The 5,890-nt window shown below is 38.3% G+C and overlaps 1 protein-coding gene across 1 annotated transcript in view; it reads right to left on the reverse strand.

Annotated features, from left to right (window-relative positions):
* The window catches only part of LOC118413110 (complexin-2-like), a gene marked incomplete in the record, with an annotated part of 49,981 nt that extends 45,014 nt beyond the window's left edge, over window positions 1-4,967 (reverse strand). Inside the window, 1 exon segment of the mRNA XM_035816281.1 lies at window positions 4,764-4,967.
* Window positions 4,968-5,890: the final 923 nt, after the last annotated feature.

Below are 5,890 nucleotides of genomic sequence, written 5' to 3' on the forward strand. Positions count from 1 at the left end.
CAAAAAGGGGGTAGACAGATCATCATGATATTTGGTTCGTAGATGTATTAAATGATGGTTTGAATAATTTGATATTTATAATGCAAATAAAACTAATCTAACATGCATCAAAATGAGGAACTTTCATGAATCCGCTGCATTCTATGATAGGACCCTCAAACCTGTGACAACTGAGAAAGAGAGGTATATCAATAGATATCCATAAATGCAAATGAGGACCTAAGTCATTAGAAAATATTTTTCATATCAACTGAGAAACATTAATTTTGTAATACGTATGAATTATCATTATCATCATCATTAGGCAAAGATATGAGGTTGAAGAGCCGTAGTTGTTGAATAGTTTTATCTCTGTCCAAAATCAGTTACAGCCGGTTGCAAGACAAGAGCAAGACGTCTCATATTCTTAACAAGTCATTCTAGTCACGTCCCTGTGTGGAAGCAATCCTTTCACAGCAAAATGTTGGTCAATACGACTGCCAAAGCCTGTCTCAAGTTTATAACAAAAGACTTAAAGCTTTGCACTGTTTGAATTATTACTCAGGCGCATCCTTTCCGGGGACGTCTGAGACATGTTCTCTTCTGCTCTCAGTTATCAATGGTTCTAATGGCGCTGCAACTGAATGTCAGCGAGTGTGATTGAGGTGGTACCTCATGCAATCAGCACAACACTGGCAGGTGCATCCTGTGACAGGGAGATAGGCAGCTAAAGTAACCATCAATTTCCTACAGAGAGATAGGCAGCTAAAGTGCCATTTATTTCCTATTTAACTGCTCGTATTTCTTCTACTTGGGATTTTATTGTAGGCCCAGTGAACGATTAAAAATGCTGTACTGCAAATCAGCTTTCTTTTTTAAAACAGTTAAGCCTACGATTTGCCAAAAGTTAGTCTCCATGTAGAACTTTCTGCCTAGAACACAGGAAGTATATATGGTACGCCAAATACTATATAAAAGCAAATTAATGATTTTGCATGCCCTAGAAAAATACCTTAAAGAGTTTGCATCAAAAAGTGATAATTCTTAAATCCAGTAACGCCTTCCTAGTATGTACCCAGCTGTACACATCTTGGGTAATCTGCTTTTAAATAGGACTATTACACTAGGTGAATTCGAAAATTATCCAATATAAGGAAACTGCAGCAATGTTATCATTCCACTATTTCAACTATCACTTGAATATTCCCACTTCTGACCAGAGGACATTTGAGGAATAAATGAAATAACTGGAAAAAAGACCTGCTACTTACAGCCAACATCATCTCCAAATATTTCATTGGTGTTCTCCTAATTTTGTTCAGACTGCTACCATATCATCTATATCTTCCTTGTGTTATACTATACCCTATGCTTTTGCATTAGAAAATGCATGGAAGGACCAGTAATATTCTCTCTGGTAATGTCCATGGAGTTGAGCTATAACCATTTTTTTCACAGTTCAATATGGCTGAACCAAGTACCTTGCAACAGTGTTCTCTAGCTTATAGCCTCAGCAAGGATCAAGCAATCTGGCACAAAATCTTATACTGTATATGACCTGTTCAGCCACTGGAACAGCACCACAGGGAGAGATTCCTAACAGAGTCATGGGCCAACTACATGACATTTTATTCTACCTGGCTCTGGTCAATAGGTTGTGGGGTTAGAGTTGATTGAAGATCGAAAGTAAAACGAGGAGACTAAGCAGAGCGTTAGGTTAACTACATTCTATAATGGTGTTGAGTGCTAATGGAGGTCGATATTTTCATAAAAGCTATCAGAGACAGGGCACAAAATATCCAACCTCAACTTCAGAGTCAGGTGACACATGTAGTTATAGAATTCAGAAAAGATCTAAGTGGTAAGTCATGAAAGAAGCTCAAAAGAACTTAGCACAACCACACTTTTTTTACATAGGTATTGAGAAAACTGTTTGGCTGCTTTTTGGTTAGCTTTTCCATCCATTTTCTAAGAACCGAGCTTGCCCTCCATTACACTATCTTCCATGATGTACTACATTGCTGCACATTTGTAATCTACACTTGTTCACTGGAAATGGAAATACCCTGTGATATCTGTGACAAGATTAGATTCTCATGGAAGATATATGTACATCCTGTGTCGTGAAGTATGGGGTATCATCTCCAATTATTGAGGGTATCTGAATGCCACCGGGATGTAAAGTAAGAATCAGTCAGCTCCATCACTTCAAGGAACAGTCAGTCAAACAGTCTGGCATGAAAGGAACTTTCTTGTCGTCCTCCAGGTCCATTTGCAGTAGTCTTAATGTCTGCCCGCCCAAGTAATAAGATGGGTGACTGCATTTGAAAGCATCCAATGAATCTAGCAAATCTTTTTATTATCAGCTCCCGGTGGCTATGGCTAAAGTAAATCCAAGATAAAACGACCATCATCTCTTCCAGGGGGAGAAAGTTGGCTACAAATTGGTATGCTTTTTTACTCTGTCTCTCTCTTTGGTGGGTCCTAATCTGAAATGGGAAGACTGCCAAATGTAGAAAGTGGGCAGACTCAAGCTCAAAGTTGTGCTCACTTCAAAGGATTCATGTTGTATTCATGATGACACCTTATTCGTACAGATTCAGATCTAGACAGTCAGCCAGCCTCATGTGTGCATCAGGAATAGCATCACAGGCAATTGCATTCTTTTGTAATGGCTCTTATTATTCAGAGTTGATAGTAACCTATGGGTGGTTTTGAAAACTTTTTCTACCTACAGTGTAAAGTTTGGCATCACAATACATATCAAAGAGCCCTGGATTCAGGTGCTGTCTTCATAGACTCCGTTGTATTCTTCGGAATTTGGCTGTTTTTTGGGGGGGGGGGGGGGAGGCGTTGTTCGTGATTTTCAACTTTGGCTATGTTTGCTTGTGCCAGAAAGGGAGTTTGCTGAGGCAAAGACTCGCTATCACGGCTAACTCTCTTCCGCAGCAAATTCCCTGCCTTGGCAAACTCCCTTTCCCAGCACAAGTGAACATAGCCAACGTTGAAAATCGCGAACCAATTTCTGCTGATAAAATAGATTAGAAATTCAACAAGAAATATTGCTTATGGCACATATATTTTCTTTCTAAAAACACCTGAAGATGAGGTCATTTTACCAATCTGTGTTCTGTACTCAAAAACACAATTTGATATTCAGCATGAAACATAATCCTATGTACCAAAAAATTGGACAGATGAAATTTAAGGTATAATTTAATGCTTCACAACACACCCATGTGACATGATCATTACACATCATGTGGTGAAAATAAATGTAAAATGTTATTTGACTGGAAGATTTCTGCACAATTCAACATCATTGAATAATTCCTAAATCATGTTGCATACTATGTAAATTCACATTGCATCATGTCATGAATATTATCAACCTAATGCATTTGCTGTGAATATGAAGTCCCTGTCATATCATTTAACTAAATCTCATTAAGTATTCAAATAAGATAATTTCAATTGTTTCATTATTCTATCAACAGCTCAATGGCTTGCTTCTAACAACAATATCTAAAGGACCTATCAAGAATACTAGTATCAGGCATAAGAAAATAGTGTACTCAACATTTGCTGCAGTGCCAATGGCCATGATAACTTAAATGGATTTTTTAGACAGGCAGCTTGAATAATAACTACTACATTTTTGCCATAGTTACCTGGAAAACTAAAGTTTGCAGGTAAGCCAAAAATGAGGTTTGCAACTATGATTTTTTTCATGCAATCTGGATCAATTCGGTGCGGAAGAAAAATCTGGCCTGCTATCACATCACACTGTAATCTACGTCCTGTGTCACTTTGTCCCACTAGAAATCAATATGCAATAAGTCTTCCATGCCAGACATCAAACTTATTTTATCATATTGCATTACACTATCCTATTAGTATGCACTTCAACGTAAGCAGTTGCTGAATTTGAATTCCTGGGCTAGGGATTTTAAAGTAAAAATTCTTTAATCAGAAACTGTTGTGTAAAACCAGACAATGGAAATCAATTGCAAGGGGTAATGCGTGCATTGTAATTTAACAGGGAAGTTGGTATGAAAGGTCTGCAGGGGCCCACAAGCTGAGGGGCTTTTGATCAATGCCAGCCGGTCAATACCAGTTTTGCAGCTACTGAGCACAGAAGGCTAATCATCGCCAGTTCTTTCTCCAACAGAAGGTGTCAATCAATTCTTTTGTGGGTGTGGTCTGGAGGAGCAATAATCCTTGCAAAAATGGTATCTGCAAGATCTGTTGCACAGATGGGCATAACATCACCTTTTCTCCTGACATAAAGCACCATTGCAATTCTCCTTTACACTTTGATGTGTTGAAAATACCCATTATGTAACCCATCTGAATTGGACAGGCCCAAGATGGGTCGTATGCTGCTTGACTTGAAAACATAAGGGTCATCTCCTATCTGTGAGTGATGGGATGCAGTCTTTAAGTTTCTTGGCACATAAAACAAGGCACTACATCAAAATGTATTAGGTATTGATTGCGCAGTCTGCATCTATACTGCTATCTTTACAGCCATGACTTCAGAATGAATACAGCAATACACAACACAAACAGCCATGGTTTTGAATGTGTGCAACAATAGGAAATACCTGACTAAATGTGGGCACTATAGTCATAATGTTCTGATCATTAACAGAACTTTCATCCTAAGGTAGCTTTAACTACAAGTACCAAGAACATGATGATTGACAAATTTGGTAAAAAATCTGGCCTTTCCCGCCAAGCCTTGCTCGACAGAAGCTACTGCACGCGGGCCATCCTCTTACCTTCTTGGTGACAAAAGGAAGATTCCTGGTCTCAGTAGCTTCCTCTTGTCTCAAGTCACCACGACCCACTAGATAAAGTTATCGAACAAGGAGCAGAACATCTTGAAGGGTTCTTGTGGCTGACTGCAGCAAAGCAACACCAGTACTGCCCCAGCCCCACCAACACTTCCACTGGGCTGGTCCTACCTGGCCACCAGATCAATAGAGAACAATCGATACTACCTATAGTTCTTTCTCAAAGCAATTAAAACCTCTGGGACCATGCATAATGTTGTTAGATGCTACATCTTCAATCAGTCTGACAGTTGCTACATCATTACATGATTTATGTGGGCTCTGTTGGCACTGAAATTCCACCAGATAAAAGCCAGTTTTCTCAAGGGACTTTTATTTTGTCTGCATTGTAGACTACTGGTATTGTACTTCTTGCATAGAAATACGGAAGGCATTCTATACAAATACCAACTGAATGACTGAACAAATCTTTTGTAGAAGATGTCTCATTGGAAATGTTGGTAATAAAACAGAGATGACGTAAGATGTTGAATACAACAATATCACAACCTAGCCTAGCTAACTCGTCACAATTGTGCCACAGACAAAGCCTGCCAGTGCTCACTACATTATTGATACAGACTTCATTAGTAATTCAAGCTATATGGATTTGATACCATGGACACAAAACGTACCAAAGAATGGATTCCATGTTTCTCTGGAAAAAAGTCTGGAGATTGTAAATGATAGAGTAAGATTTTTTATTGCTGGTTACTTATTCTGCAGATGAAGCATTCACACACTTTTAGGATAAGTGCATCAGATGCTGAGAGAAAAAATTGCATCATAATTTCTACTTTCAATTTTTTTTGGTAAATACAAAAAAATCAGACACTTGTCACACGGATTTGTGCAATAAGTGACAGAATTATTTCAAAAACCAAGATATCAAATCCTTGTGTAACTAGAATCGAACAAAGGTTTATCAATCTTATCAAATAAATACAGATGAAATGCTAACCAGTACCAAGTAGACAAGGATCTTTCTCATCTACACAACATTTCTATTTGTGGCAACAAATTAAAAGAAAACATCACAAGGACCCACCAATGCTTTGATTACTATCAACTTA

The sequence above is a fragment of the Branchiostoma floridae genome, chromosome 4, assembly GCF_000003815.2.
Source record: "Branchiostoma floridae strain S238N-H82 chromosome 4, Bfl_VNyyK, whole genome shotgun sequence".
NCBI classification, from domain to species: domain Eukaryota; kingdom Metazoa; phylum Chordata; class Leptocardii; order Amphioxiformes; family Branchiostomatidae; genus Branchiostoma; species Branchiostoma floridae.